Source organism: Rhineura floridana, chromosome 4 (assembly GCF_030035675.1).
Source record: "Rhineura floridana isolate rRhiFlo1 chromosome 4, rRhiFlo1.hap2, whole genome shotgun sequence".
Taxonomy (NCBI): Eukaryota; Metazoa; Chordata; class Lepidosauria; order Squamata; family Rhineuridae; genus Rhineura; species Rhineura floridana.
In genome coordinates, this window is record NC_084483.1 from 157692125 (window position 1) to 157708997 (window position 16873).

The 16873-nt window shown below is 43.0% G+C and overlaps 1 pseudogene; it reads left to right on the plus strand.

Annotated features, from left to right (window-relative positions):
- The first annotated feature begins 7410 nt into the window (after nt 1-7410).
- On the plus strand, nt 7411-8216 carry LOC133384484 (autophagy protein 5-like; annotated as a pseudogene).
- Nucleotides 8217-16873: the final 8657 nt, after the last annotated feature.

Below are 16873 nucleotides of genomic sequence, written 5' to 3' on the forward strand. Positions count from 1 at the left end.
AACTAAACATAGTTAAACACATGGACACGACAGACACAATCCTAAAATGTTAAGTATAAAAACGTATTAAATCCGTTAAAATATTAAGCTGTTTAAGATGTTAATGTTAAAATTACTAAAATTAAGATTGTGAGTGATAGATGTAGGTGTTAAAAGTAGATATTAAAATGTTAAAATGCCTGGGAGAACAAGAAGGTTTTTACCTGGCGCCGAAAGGATAACAATGTTGGCGCCAGGCGTACCTCATCAGGGAGAGAATTCCATAATTCGGGGGCCACCACAGAGAAAGCCCGTTTCCTTGTTGTCACCTTCTGGGCTTCTCTCTGGGTGGGTCCCCGAAGGAGAGCCTTTGATGTTGAACGTAGTGTAAAAATAATACACATAGCTGTATAAAAATACTTATTAATTAGGGTTGCCAGGTGTCTGGTCTTCACCCAGAGACTCCGGTTTTTGGGGGTTCTCTCCAAGTCTCCAGGTGAGTCACTTTAATCTCCGGACTCTTAGCTTTCATTTTTTTTAAAAAAAAAATTAAGTTTCTAGGTGGTCTGGTTCAAAAGGTACAAACAAAAATGTCAGCTGCTGCCCCCAGCAGCTTCTGTTAGTACTGGCTGCTCTAATCCCTGCCCTTTCAGGTTTTTAGCCAATTAGTGAGGTCAGGGTTGTGATTGACAAGATTTGTTGACCCCCAGGCAATACCTAAACCCACAGTTTCCTTTTTCTGCTTGTCTCACATGAGAAATTCAGTAAACATATTCAGCAGCATAAAGCATAAATCTGTACAGGATTTATGCATAGGATTGCACTATAACAGAAGATCACAGCAGGATCTTGGTGGGCATATACAGTAAACAATTTTAGATACCATTACAATAAAAGTATGCATGCAGGTTTTTTTAATTACTTGCAAAAATGGCATAGTCATTTTATCTTTTAAATAATTTTTGAACAGCCATTTTAAAAAGTATACATACTCCAGAGTTATACTTTTCTAATTAAGGAGTCAAACAAGTTTACATTTTACTGGACTGTTGAAGAGAGCAGTTTAGAAGTTTATGAAGTAATGCAAATCCACATAATACATTCAACTCGTATTTAGAGCACATGACTTCCCCCAAAGAATTCTGGGCAGTGCAGTTTCCCCCTCACAGTTATAGTTCCCAGCACCCTTAACAAACTACCATTCCCAGGACTCTGTGGTGGGATTCATGTGCTTCAAATGTATGTTAAATGTGCTTTAAATGCATGGTGTGGATCTGCCCTAGAATGCTGTGAATTCATTAATGAATTGAAAAGAACAATTTTAAAATATACTTTTTAAAATAGGGCTGTAGCTCAAAGGTAGGGCACATGTTTTGCATGCAAAGGTCCAAAATTCAATCTCTAGAAGAGATTATTGCCTGGAATCCTGGAGAGCCAATGCTAGTCCATGTCATCAGTACTGAGCTAGATGGTATCAAATGGCCTGACTTGGTATAAGGCAGATTCCTTTGTGCCTAAAAATGGAATGAGACCCAAGGGCCACAGTGCCTTCAAAATTTATTTCTGTATTTTATTTACAGCATTTATATACCACATTTTTAAAAAAACAAACCCTCAAAGCAGTTTATAGAAGGAATTAAAACAATGAAATCATTGGCAGAAATAGTTAAAGACAGGTATTTAAAAACATTCAAAATAATAAAATGAACAATGAGTTAAAAACAGAGAAACATCACAATAGCTTCTACATGCCTGGGTAGGCTTGCCCAAACAAAAATGTTTTTAGTAGGTGCCAAAATGAGTACAAAGATGTGCATGCCTAAAGTAAATAGGCAAAGAGTTCCAAAGAGTAGGTACTGCCACACTAAAGGATCAATTTCTTACAAGAGCAGAACAAGTACTATGTGGCACCCCAACATGCAAATCATACTTTGAACTTGGCCTGGTAGCAAATCGGCAACCAGTGCAGATTTCGGAGCAGAGGTATTATGTGCAAATAGGGTCTCACTCATGTCAGCAATTGTGCCACAGCGTTCTGTGCTAACTGCAGCCCCCGAGTCAGGTTGTGCTGCATGGGGATTTCTGTGACCTTGGCTGACTGGCTGCCAGGATTTTTTAGTTTTGGTTAGGAATCCTGACTGGTTGTGGGATGCTGAGTTTTCTGTCTTACTCATAGGAATATTGTGTGGTTGGTATGGTATTGCATTTAGGAAATCATCACTGTCCTTTCTTTTTCTATTTCTATTTGCATTTCATATACCTCTGACTTACTCCCTTACATCCATAGAAGCAACAACAGTGGTTCCATGTGGTCAGCTCAACCCCCTTAAGCCCACTGATGATGTACCTTGTTATTTGTGAGATGGTTTGTTTCTTGCCCAAAAGTGGTAAAAGAGAATTCACATACTGGGAAATGTGGCTTCAATTGCTGTTGTTCCCAATCTACCTGTGTGAAGGTAGATCAAACAATGTGTGTTTTCTCTGTCAATTATTACTCACTGGAATTAGATTGACTGTCAATGTGAGATTATAGCAGCCCACAGAGTAGACAGGAAAGAACAGAGAATCTTCTTAACTCTTACTCATATCTCAAACTTCTCTCTGTAGTGAAGGGTCAAGTCTGTAAAGAAGTTTGGAGCAACCACGTTAAAAGGCATTGCAGGCAGGAGGTTGCCAACCTGCTCTGATATGGATATCGTTGCAGAGGATCCCTAGTCAAGCTTTACCAACAGCACAATTTATTTATTTATTTATTTATTAAATTTATATACCGCCCGACTAGCGATAGCTCTCTGGGCGGTGAACATAAAATAGTATAAAAATACAATGAATAACAAAATAATATTAAAATACAATCAACAATACAATAAACATTTTTAAAATTAGATCAATGTAACTTAAAATGCTTCAGAGAATAGGAAGGTTTTGACCTGGCGCCGGAAGGAGAGCAGAGTCGGCGCCAGGCGTACTTCCTCGGGGAGACTGTTCCATAGTTCGGGGGCCACCACTGAGAAGGCCCTAGATCTTGTCATCACCCTCCGGGCCTCCCTGTGAGTTGGAACCCGGAGGAGGGCCTTCGTAGCAGAACGTAGTGCACGGGCCGGTTCATATCGGAAGAGGCGTTCCGCAAGGTATCGTGGTCCCGCACCGTATAAGGCTTTATAGGTTAATACCAACACTTTGAATCTAGCCCGGAAACATATTGGCAACCAGTGCAAGCTGGCCAGAACAGGTGTTATATGCTCGGACCGCTTGGTCCTTGTCAGCAATCTGGCCGCCGCATTTTGCACTAGTTGTAGCTTCCGAACTGTCTTCAAAGGTAGCCCTACGTAAAGCGCATTACAGTAATCCAAACGTGAGGTTACCAGAGCATGTACCACTGATGTAAGGTCCTCTTTACTCAAATAGGGACGTAGCTGGGCTACCAACCGAAGTTGGTAAAACGCATTCCTAACCACCGAGGCTACTTGAGCCTCAAGTGAGAGGGAAGAGTCTAAAAAGACTCCCAGACTACGAACCCGGTCCTTTAGGGGGAGTGTAACCCCGTCCAGGACAGGGTATATATCCACCATCCGATCAGAGAACCCGTCCACCAACAGCATCTCAGTCTTGTCTGGATTGAGCTTCAGTTTGTTAACTCTCATCCAGTCCATTGTCGAGGCCAGGCAACGGTTCAGCAAATCGACAGCCTCACCTGAAGAAGATGAAAAGGAGAAGTAGAGCTGCGTGTCATCAGCATACTGATGACAACGCACTCCAAAACTCCTGATGACCTCTCCCAACGGCTTCATGTAGATATTAAAAAGCAGGGGGGACAAAACTGACCCCTGCGGGACCCCATATTGGAGAGCCCGCGGTGTCGAGCAATGTTCCCCAAGCACTACCTTCTGGAGACGACCCGCCAAGTAGGAGCGGAACCACTGCCAAGCAGTACCTCCAACTCCCAACTCCGCGAGCCTCTCCAGAAGGATACCATGGTCGATGGTATCAAAAGCCGCTGAGAGATCAAGGAGAATCAACAGAGTTACACTCCCTCTGTCTCTTTCCCGACATAGGTCATCGTACAGGGCGACCAAGGCTGTCTCAGTGCCAAAACCGGGCCTAAAACCCGATTGAAATGGATCTAGATAATCAGTTTCATCCAATAGCGCCTGGAGCTGGCCAGCAACCACCCGTTCCAAGACCTTGCCCAGGAATGGAACATTCGCCACTGGCCTGTAGCTGTTAAAATTGTCTGGGTCCAAGGAAGACTTTTTCAGGAGTGGTCTCACAGCTGCCTCTTTCAGACAGCCCGGGACCACTCCCTCTCGTAAAGAGGCATTTATCACTTCCTTGGCCCAGCTACCTGTTCCATTCCTGCTAGTTTTTATCAGCCAGGAGGGGCAAGGATCCAGTACCGAAGTGGTTGCACGTACCTGTCCAAGCACCTTGTCCACGTCCTCGAGTTGAACCAACTGAAGCTCATCCAACAAAACAGGACAAGACTGTGCTCCGGACACCTCACTAGGATCTACTGCTATAACTTGAGAGTCTAGGTCCCGGCGGATACATGAGATCTTATTCTGGAAGTGATCGGCAAACTGATTACAGCGGGCCTCCGATGATTCCACCGTGTCCGGAGGGTTTGAATGGAGAAGCCCCCGGACAACTCGAAAGAGCTCCGCTGGGCGGCAAAGAGATGATTTAATAGTGGCAGCAAAATGATGTTTTTTAGCTGCCTTCACTGCTCCTACATAGAGCTTAGTCGAAGCACTAACCAGCGCATAATTGTATCCGTCGGGAGTTCGTCTCCATTTCCGCTCAAGCCTCCTCCTATCTTGCTTCATCGCTCTCAGCTCCGGAGTATACCATGGAGCTGTATGAGCTCTACACAGGAGAGGGCGTGCAGGAGCGATCGTGTTTACAGCCCGGGTCATCTCCGTATTCCACAGAGCGACCAGGGCTTCAGCAGGAGCGCCAGTCCTATCAGCCGGAAAATCCCCCAGAGCCCTTTGAAAACCTTCAGGATCCATTAGTCTCCGGGGGCGGACCATTTTAATAAGTCCCCCACCCTTGCAGAGGGAAGAGGTTACTGAAAGTCTAAACTTCAGCAAGCAGTGGTCTGTCCATGACAAAGGGAGTGTTGTAAAACTCCCCACATCCAGATCACTTTCCCCATGCTCAGTAGCAAAAACAAGGTCTAGAGTGTGCCCCGATACATGTGTTGGACCACTAACATATTGAGACAGCCCCATGGCTGTCATGGAAGCCATGAAGTCCTGAGCCGCGCCAGACAAAGTGGTCTCGGCATGAATGTTGAAATCCCCCAGTACTATTAGTCTGGGGGACCTCAACAATATATCCGAGACCACTTCCGCCAGCTCAGTTAGGGAAGCCATTGGGCAGCAAGGTGGGCGGTACACCAAAAGGATTCCCAGCCTGTCCCTCTGGCCCAACACAAGGTGCAAACACTCCAGGCCAGTAACTGAATGAACATGGTGCTTGGTGAGTGAGATGGAACTCTTATAGACGACAGCAACCCCACCTCCCCGACCCTCAGATCTACCATGATGCTGGACCAGGTACCCCGGTGGGCAGAGCTGAGAGAGACCAACTCCTCCCTGCTCACCCACCCAGGTCTCGGTTATACATGCCAGATCGGCTGCCTCATCCACAATCAAATCGTGGACGAGGGAGGTTTTATTATATACCGATCTGGCATTTAATAACAGCAACTGGAGATCTGAGAGTTGGCTGATAGGACTACCAACGACCTTGCGGGTGTGGGAAGGACCGGAACAAGGCACAGCCACAACATGTCTGGACCGCGTTCCCCTTACCTGGCACGTCCTTCTCACAGCGCCATACCTTCCTTTGCCCGTCACTACGGCAATTGGGGCCCCCTCAAGTCTCCCCGCCTGATGGATAAAACTCTCTCTGAAGCACATAATACAACTAAATTCTAACAATATCCGCTCAGAAGTAAGTCCTGTTGAGTTCTATGGGGCTTAGTCCCTAAGGAAGTGTGTTTAGAATTGCAGCCTTCAGGGGTATCCATATTTACTCCTGAGTGCTCCCATCTAACATCTTCACAACACTAGGCTTTCTTCCTGCAATGACCTTCTGATGACTGGCTTGGCCTGAGGGCACTTTAACCCTTCTTGTCAGAAGCAAGTAGGCTAGATTAAATGTTCCTTACCTCTCTAAGCAGGTGAGAAGAAATGACCCCATCACTGCATCTGGACCTGGAAACACCCTAATTTAACTAAGATTTTTTTGTTCGAGTGGCTTCTGACCTGGCAACCCTAACTTATAAAATTATGCAGCAGAAATATAGTACTGTATGGGTCTTGACTCTTTCATAAGTATGATAGGCAGTATGCAGCTAAAAAGTAGTAATAGTGGAAGGATTAGCACCAGCACAGTGATTCCTAACCTGGAGGTCAGTACCCAGGAGTGTCACAAAGAGCCAAGAGAAGAATTACTTATTAATTTAAAAATTAATTAATGGCTGGTCTGTGCACCACCAGCTTGCAAGCCTGCATTGCAAGTGCTCGCAGCTGCTTCCGCCTCCCCATCCTTCCTTCCTTCCAGCCAGTACAGTCAGTTTCCACCACACAGAGAGCTGTGTAAATCACAGTACAGCACTGGAGGGAGTACATCAAAAGAGGAGGGCAGCTGGACTTATTTAAGGCCCAGCACCTCCCCCCTTTCTTTTGTCAGTGACCGTGAGAGAAAATCAATCAAGTTTTTTGGGGGGGGCACATGGGGCTTTATAGTACGAAGATGCATCATTCTGGTTAAAGGAAATAAAATTTTATGTCTGTAATACAAGGACTTAGGCTGCAGTCCTAACCAGGTCTACTCAGAAGTGAGTCCTATAGAATTCAGAGGAGCAACAGCTATATGACATAGGTTAAGCTGAGAGTTAGTGGCTGGCCCAAGGCAGTAAGTGAGTGAAAATATGAAGGGTAAATTAAGTTTTTAAAATGTGAAATTGCAGATGCTCAGTGTATTTTTGTTGCTGTTTATCAAGGTGTTGAGTGTGTTTTTACACAGTTGTATATGTTCATTTTAAATATTTTAAAATATGTTGCCCAAATTTTGTTGTTTTTATGGGCGGTGTCTGAGCCACATGATGCGAAGAGCAAGCCCTGGCCCTAGAGCTAGCGGAGAATTTTAAAGGGGGAGAGGGCCATCTAGCTGGCTCCCAGTGGGTGGATCAGAGCTGAATGGGGTCTGCACGTTGTTGACTTGTGCATGAGCGACCTTCACACACACACATGTGGGGGGGGGGCTGGCCAAAGAAGAAGGAACGAAAATCTGTCAGGTGATATTGAATTAATCATATCTGAGCTGTTATTTTGGAGAAGATATCTGAGTTGCTTGGTTTTTCTGAGGGAATAAATTTAGCCTACATGTGCTTCTATACTTCCTGGAAGAATGACAAAGATGTACTTAGAGATGTGGGGTTTGGGCAAATGCCAACTGTTTTACACTATATCAAGATGAGATTACTGAAAGAGAAGCTGAACCTTACTATCTGCTTTTACCTAGAATTAGCTACCTGACACTGGTAACAGACAAAGTGAAAAAACACTTTCAGAAGGTTATGAGACAAGAAGATATTGTGGAAATATGGTTTGAATATGAAGGCACACCACTGAAATGGCATTATCCTATTGGTTTGCTTTTTGACCTTCATGCATTGAATCCTTCCATGGAACATAACAGTACATTTTAAGAACTTTCCAGAAAAAAGATATTTTACATTGTCCTTCTAAGGATGTAATTGAAGCCCATTTCATGGCTTGTATAAAAGAAGTGGATGCCTTGAAACATAAGAGTCACGTTATCAATGAGATGCAAAAAAAAAGCATCATAAACAACTTTGGATGGGATTACAGAATGACAAATTTGATCAATTTTCGGCCATTAACCGAAAGCTCATGAAATACCCTCCAGAAGATAGTGGATTTCGCTACATCGCATTTAGAATTCAGGCAACAAGTGAGCGACCTTTTATACAGACGTTGTTTCGTCCTGTTGCTGCAGAGAGACAGCTCCATACCCTTGGGGATCTCCTAAAAGAAGTTTGCCCTGCTGCAATTAATCCTGAAGATGGTGAAAAGAAGAATCAAGTGGTGATTCATGGAATAGAACCAATGTTGGAAACACCAGTACAGTGGCTAAGCGAAAATATGAGTTATCCTGACAATTTTCTTCATATAAGTGTTATCCCACAACCTGCAGATTGAAGTGTCAGGTGAGTCTGCTGCTTTAAGACATCCTTTCCAGGTCCAGCTCTGGGATACTGGAAGTGGGCCAGTAGAGAAAGAAAAAAATCTGCAAGCAGCAGAGAAGCTAAGTAGTGGAAGGAGGCTGGTTTCTATTCCATCACCACCACCATCCAGGTACTTCTTTTAGAATTCCTGCAGCATTCCTGGAGGAAGAAAGAAGATGTCAGGATGGGAAAAGATTATTACTGATAGGACAATGTGTCTTTTGGCCTGGCTTCATTTTTCTGGAACTTTGGTACACTGTAGTTTTTGCCTTTTAAACCATACAACGACATTAACCTCAGCAATGATTTATAAGTAACAGAAAGTTTATCATCAATGCAGTTAGCAAGATGGAAGTTTAAAAAATTCCTGCACAGCTGTAATTCTAACTGTAACTGTATTTTTATTGAAAGTTGTTATTGTTGCTTTTTAATAATGTCATTACCTTGTTATTTAACTTTTGTAAATTCTACTATTTTTATTTATATGTATTTCTATATTTGTTCTTTGTAAATTTCTATATTTTTCTCTATTTATTTTTTGTAAGCCGCCTTGAGAGCCTTTTGGCCAAAAGGTTGGGATAGAAATAAGCTATTATTATTATTATTATTATTATTATTATTATTATTATTATTATTATTATTATTATTATTATTATTATTATTATTATTATTATTATTATTACTACTACTACTACTACTACTACTACTACTACTACTACCTTGAGTTCTTTACTTGGTTTAGGCTTGGCATTGGGAGAGAGCAGGGCTCTTGTGCCTCTAACAGCTGTGTGGCAGGTAGAAATTAATTAAGTCTTTTCTAGTTTGGGAATACAATTATGGGGAAAGCTTCACCTGTTGATATTCTGTCTGTTTGACAAATTATTATTATTGCCATAAGGAGCTTTCTGAGCTGAGTGCTAAAGGTGGAACACTTAAAACTAGAGTCCAAATGTCCTGGCATCAGCAGGCTCTGTTCACCACTCTGAGTGATTTACTATTATCACCTTCCTTTCATTTCCTTCAAAATTTGTTAAAAGTTGTTAATATTGCTGCAGCCTGCTCTGGGACCGTCTGGTGAAGGGCAGGTAATATATATCATAATCATATTGTTTTTGTGATGAATAAACAGAGACTAAAATTACAATTAACAGAGACTAAAATTACAATTAGCATGTGGGGGGTTGAAAAAATTGTTGAAGTTACAAAGGGGGTTCAGTGTTCACAAAGGCTGGGAAGTACTGCACTAGCACAAAGGGATTTCCCCCTTCTACACCCTCTGTGTATGCCCTGTGCCATACCCAAATCTGGGGGAGGAGAGGGGGAAATTGTTCTGTTGTGCAAGGAGAAATTCTTGCTCTGACAGAACTATCTGCTTAGAGCTGTGCTGAATACAACCCTATTCATATAATATCAGGTTTATTTTTTGTTTGTTTATCATTTTTCATATAATTAGTCAGGCCTTTAAAAAAAACTGTCAATGAACAAGCAGCTTGGGCATAAGCAGGCACATGATGAGAAAGGACGTCCAATGTGGGCAACAGTCAATCTGGTTGGAACTGCCAAATCTCTAGTTGTAGGGTATAGCTTTTTTGAGCAACAGGGGCAGGAACAAAAGCATACTGCAAACTTGGGTTAAAAAAAACCATTGACAAAAAGCAGAGAACACATATCCAATCATTACCTCGCTCACAAATCTGATGCAGTAGCATCAAAAAATTGTGGGTTTTTAAAAATATTTTTATTTATTTTAAAGTGCCAACATGGCGAACAAAAAAAAAAAAAAAAGGAAATGGACTGCCTTCAAGTTGATTCCGACTTATGGGTGACCCTTTGAATAGGGTTTTCATGGTAAGTGGTATTCAGAGGGGGGTTTACCATTGCCTTCCTCTGAGGCTGAGAGGCAGTGACTGACCCAAGGTCACCCAGTCAGCTTCATGGCTGTGTGGGGATTAGATCCTGGTCTCCCAGGTTGTAGTCCAACACCTTAACCACTACACCACACTGAAACAACTTTGTATAAAAACAAGACAATAAGTCACACTGAAACATTGTGTAGAGTGTGCTTTGCCCCCCATTTTTTATAAGTTCTTCTTAGCTTACTGTTTAAATGGGCTTTGCAGGGTTGCTTGTTTACTTGAGTGATGCTTACTACTTAAGCAAATTCCAAGAAAGTGCTAAGCCTCCTGCTCCCTGCTGCAGAACAAAGGGCTTCCTTCTGAGCAGGGCTGGAAGGAAGGAAAGACTGGTAGCCAGTGAGCAATCATTTCAGCTCCACACAAAGAGAATGTGCACTCTGCTTTTTGGAGGCATGTGCACAACAGAGAAATAAGCAGTTTCCCACATGAAGCCCCAACTCAGTGGGAATAACTGTGAGTACTAAGGAGGATGGTAAAGAAATCCAGAAGCCTAGAAAGCAAGTAATGTTTGGGCAGGTAGGAGATGTTTTTTTTCCTGATGGGGAGATGGAGGGTGGCAGTGGCAGCATCGGCAGTAGTGGTGGGCCAGCTTTGGACCGTGGGCCCCTGTTGGGTTGTGGGCCCTTGGCCAGTAGCTCACTTGGGCCAGCCCTGATACAGGCAGTTACAGGGGTAGGAAGGGATTGGAAATGTTCTTTCAGTGGACTTCCTTAAGTCCTAGGATCCCAGAGAGTGCACTGCCTGATCTGCTTTTTTCTTCATATACAGATATGCTAAGAAAGAATCATATTTATATAAATTCATGTTTGTTTTGGCTTAGTTTCTTCCATGCGAAACACATTTCCAAGTGAGCAACAAACTTATAAATAGCAACAGATAAACTAAGAGGTGTAGACAAAGGAGGGGGAGAAAACATGCATTTACACCATTTGATTTGAAAACAGATGGGCAGTTTAGTGAAGGGGAAAAAAACAAGAAATAAAACCTTCATATTTCAGAAGATAATGCTGAGCAAGTGCTCTTGATGCAAAAAGTATAAGGAAGTAAGTGAAAAGGAGGTTCACTCCTAATAGAGATTGTGAAGGAGTGAGAAGCCACACTCTACAGCTGCCACTGAAATGTGAGTGAACTGAAGCTATATACCTATATGTAAGGGCCAATTGTGACTACCAATGCAAAGTTACTCTGCACATACTCCAATGTCTTTTGCCCTTGTAGCAATGTAGTAGACTGGGCTGTAGATCTGGCCACTTGGCAAAGCAATCGCCTCCATCATGTGATGGCATAATAGCTCCCATGTCCTGTAAGATAGGTAGGGAAATGTAATGAAGGCTGGGGAGGGGTCTGGAGACCGAGTCCTGTGAAGAAAGGCTGAAGGAGTTGGATATGGTCACCATGGAGAAGAGGTCATTTTCAACAGATCTTGCATCTGAAGGCCATTGTTGTGTTAGAGCAGTAAAGGATGTGAAGGCCTAGGGCTCAAAAGGAAGCAGGGCTCTGGTTCACAAGGGTCTGGCTGTGAGAATTGCACTGTTGTACACATTCAACTTCTGGTCATGTGGAGAAATCAAGTGATTTGTTGTCATCTCATCACGGGCGGGGAACTGGATCTGGTCAATGCTCCAGATAGTTATATCCCCCACCTCCATGAGCCAGGTTTGATGGGTACGTGTGGCTGCCTACCTGTCAGTCACCTAACATCATAATGGCAGTAGGCGACCCTGTTTGTAATCAAATTGTGCAGGAAAAGTGCAGCTGATTGTTGGGTCTTGTGGAGCTCTTTGCAAAGGGTCTCATGAGGCCCAGCAGTTGTGCAGAGTGCTTTGCAAGGGGGTTCTCAACAATCAGCTGGCCTTTTGGTCTTGCAAAGCTCTGTACAGAGCACTTTGGTGTCTGCAAACCTTATTTCAGCTGAGCCAGGTCTTTATCTGCCCTATACCTAACATCATGCCAGATACAGTATACAGCCAGTGGGCATGGCTTGGCCAAAATAATTAAGCCCACAGGCTGGGAGTTTCTCACCCCTGTATTAACATGTCAAGCTATCAGTTTCAATGGACAACCATGGGATGCCATATTTTGAATGAGTGAATTAGAGAAAAGTTTCATTATTTCATATCATATATCATTATCTGCCACTTGAAAAGTTGGCTTAATTTTATGGAAAATTAGCTAAAGCCACCTTAAACATTACCAGGGTGGATCTGGTATAAGTATTCCCCAGGGATTAAGCAGCATGATTTCTCCAAGAATCCCCATTCCAGAAATTCAGTCACTTTATAGCGTACTGGTACATAGGAAGCTACTTTGTAATGAGTCGGACCATTGGTACATCTGTTCTCTATTCTGACTGGCAATGACAGTAGGGAGAGATAGGTAATGTGGTGCCTTCTAGATGTTGCTGGACTACATCTCCATTATCCTTGAATGTTAATCATGCATGCTGAACTAGTGGATGTTGGGATCCAATGATATCTGGAGGGCCACAGATTTGCCACCCCTACTCTAGAGTTTCATACAAGGCTCTTCCTCAGGCTTAACTGATGCCATGGATTGGACCTGGGACCTTCTGCAGTAAAAGTGTGTGCTAGGGCCCTTCTGTAGCTGGGGCCCTTCTGTAGGTGGTCTATCTTACAAAAGGAGGTAGCAATTGCTAGAGGGATCCTATTCTTTTGTGCAAGAGGTGTTTCTCGTTCAAGATAGCCCCAATCCTTCTAGGTCTGCTGCTTCTCTCAGAAATGATTCTAGCTAGGCACAAAGAAACTGGCAGCAGCTGTCTGTTCAAGCATAAATGCTCTTCCACCTCCACTTTTGAGTATTTGAGGTGGGGGTCCCATTGCTCCAGAATTATACCTTCTTGCTAAAGATCCCTGCTTCCTGTCCCTACTGTTAAGGCTCTGCTTTGCCCACCAGGCTGGCATCAAAACACAGAGAATCGATGCCAAGTCTCATCTTTTAACAACACTTGATGTTCTAAAAGGGCAAGTCAGTAGGAATCCACCCTCTGTGTTCACTCAGTCTTGGAAGCTTGCCCAGACAGTCTTCTTTTAATTGACCAAGTGTATGCAAAACAATATATTGTCTTTGCCACTACATCAATCTAATCAGCAATGGCTTTACTGAGCAGAGAGTGCCTATCCTTGTCTGAGCTCTGAAGAAACATCATCCAAGAGATACATTTCATATGCCCTAACAGCTAAGCTGATGAGAACTGTCAGCTGCCTGGTCCTCTGGGCAAACAAAGCAGAGGAAAGGAATTCAATTCACATGAACATCTGAATCAATCAAGACAAAACAGTTCTGTGTTGGCTGGGTCTCATGACCAGTCCATATAACATGGATACTTATTGGAGGGATGCTCAAGGACAATTCTTAGAACTGTTTTGCAACAGTATCCTGCAATCTGGCTGATTCAGGAATATACATGACTCAGAAAGACTCTCGCAGCACTGTCCTCATCCACCCCCTCAGTGTCTTCTCTAGTGGTATTTATGGAATGCACACATTCCTCTTCCCACATTCTGACCAACTTCCACTGATACAATAATTTTAGCTCATCCCCTCATTCTATTAGACAAATTCATGGGGGATATAGCTCTCAATGGCTACTAGCCATGATGGGGGTGATCTGCCTCCACAGTCAGAGGCAGTATGCTTCTAAATTCCAGTTGCTGAAAGCCGCAGGAGGGGAGAATGCTCTTGTGATCAGCTCCTGCTTGCAGACTTCTAACAGGTATCTGGTTGGCCACTGTGAGAAGAGTATGTTGGACTAGATGGGCCATTGGCCTGATCCAGCAGGCTCTTCTTATGTTCTTGCGTTCTTATTACATCTTCAGAAGATGAAGGGCAATCTCCTACTCCACTACATAAAGCACAAGCTTAGCAACCCACCAACCAGCCTTAGTAGACCACAAACATAATTTAATACATAAGGGCATAAGAAGAACCCTCCTGGATCAGGCTAAAGGCCCATCTGGTCCAGTACTCTGTTCTCACAGTGCCCAACCAGATGCCCATAGGAAGCCAAGCAGAACTTGAGCACAAGACCACTCCCCCATCCTGCAATTCCCAGGAACTAGTATTGAGAGGCATAATGCCTCCAAAAGTGGAGGCAGAACATATTCAAAATGCTGGATTAGTGAGCCATGTCACCAGAACTAAATATGGATATGTAGGACCTATACAAGGATACAGGAAATTATTTAATTATGCATGCATTCAGTGTGATCAGGACAACTCGCTACTATATAATCTATTACAAAGTTTATGGGAATGATGAGTATGGGCCAATTAGCTTTTCAGTTCCTAAACATAAAGGCTGAGGGAGCTTCCAGACTGATTGTTTACTGAACATTCATGCTGATCTGTTCATGTGGAAGTTATACAACATTGCCAACATTTGGTTGTTATCTGCCATTTCCAGAGCAATTTTCCACCAGTTTTCTTATTGGATTTATTTATTTATTTATATGAATATTTATAAACTGCCATCTCATTAAAACATATGCCAGTGTACAATAAAATTACTATATTGGAAAACGATGCAATCATAAAATCATAAAACACAGAAGAAATGACCAATAGTGAATCAGATTTATCCTCTAAAAATGCTTGGCGAAACCAATACGTTTTCAGCAGGCAATGCAAGAACAGAATTGTAAGTGCCTGATTTGTGTAGGAACAGTGTTCTAAGTTACTGCTGCCACTACCCTAAAAGACTTGGCTTGCATAGAAACTAAATGAATGTGAGATAATGGTGTGACACCCAGGAGAGCTCCTCCAGATGATCACGGTGATCTGACCAGTGAAGGGACAAGACAGTCCTTCAGGTAACCTCGTCCTAGGCAGTTTAGGGCTTTGTACACTAACAATGAATTTAGCTAGGTAATGTACCAGCAGCAGAGCCAGGGAAGGGCTTTTGGCACCAGTGTAACATGTTGATGTGGAGCTGTCCAAAAGAAGGGTGTGAAGACTTCTGCACTAGCTTGAGTAGGTTAGAAAAGTGTTGGGATAGTTGCACTAAAATGGTGATGGGGAATGTTATATCCCCCTGCTATCACTCTTGCCGTAAGCAAGAAAGGATACATATTTCATTACACGTTACTATTAAGAAATACCTCTGCTTATTACTTGTTCGGGCACAGAGAGCCACAACCCCTCTGGTTCTTTTATTGCCCTTAAAGAACCAAGCTATGGATTGCTTCTCTGAAACCTGTAACTGTTTCTCTCACTGGGGTAATATTTGCTGTGCAACCTCAAGCCTCTGTGTACCTTTTGCCAATATATGTGTTCTTTGTGATAGCTAACCAAGAACCAGGTGTGTGTTAAAACCAAACAGAATTTATTCAACAGATGTTGCAAACAAAAATAAGAATACTTAACATTCAGGTTTTAAAACCATGTGGTTACAGATTGAGGTTCCATAATTTCCTTTAAATTACACTTATTGACTTTTCCGCAAAGAATATAAATAAATCTTGTGTATGGACTATGGACTGCCTTCAAGTCGATTCTGACTTATGGGTGACCCTATGAATAGGGTTTTCATGGTAAGCGGTATTCAGTGGTGGTTTTACCATTGCCTTCCTCTGAGGCTGAGAGGCAGTGACTGGCCCAAGGTCACCCAGTGAGCTTCATGGCTGTGTGGGGATTTGAACCCTGGTCTCCCAGGTCGTAGTCCAGCACCTTAAGTACTACACCACACTGGCTCTCAAATCTTGCCTACTCTACCTTATACTAATCTCCCTTCAAAACCAACCCTCTCTTCCCAATATCAAACTCTGTCAAACCAGTGGTCCATTAGCTCAGTACGACTTGCAGTGGCTCTCCAGGATTTCAGGAAGGGTTTTCTCCCAGCCCTACCTGGACATATGGGGGATTGAACTTAGGACCTTCTGCATGCAAGGCAGATGCTCTACCACTGAGCTAAGGCCCTTCCCCTAGAGGCCCTTCCATGCCAACTTTCATGCACACAGATACAAAGCCAACGCCCATTCACTCAGCCAGTCAACACATTGCATTCCTAAACATTCCAACTCACTCATTTCGCCTCCCCTCACTCTCTACTTACCATATTTAACCTAATACAAAAAACATTACCTGTATAACAGCATATATCATCATATATCAAACATCACAGGGAACTTCCAGCCACCAGTCCTAATTAGGTCCACCATGCTTTCCCATTTGGCCCATGGCTTGATTTTAGCCAAACCATACCCATCTGTCCATCATATCATATGGCATCTGGTGCAGGGCAGGTAATCATGCAAGGCCAAATTGAAAGGGAAGAACCAGGAGTGCACTCTAAGTGTGCTACCAATTTGTCCTTTCCAGTTTGGGTCAAATTCAGTACTTTTTGAATTAAGTACCTTTTTGAAGTTGAATCACCTGTCACCATATGATACCAGGTGATTAACAGGTGGGAAGAGAGTGGGGGAGTTTGGCGTAAAGGTTTGTGCGATAACAACTACATTTTATGCAAATGAATAGCCCATCTGGAAGCACCCTGACTTCAGTCCACATTGCAGAAAGCACAAGCTCAGATATTTGTTCAATGGACATCTTGAAGCATTGCAATAATGGTTTCAGCTCACTGTGGGATAACAAAGACTTGGGTGAAAATCTATCATACAACCTCTTCATTACACACTGAATACAAAATATATCAAAACACAATCCATATCTTCAGCTACCCTGGAGGATTTGTTCATTA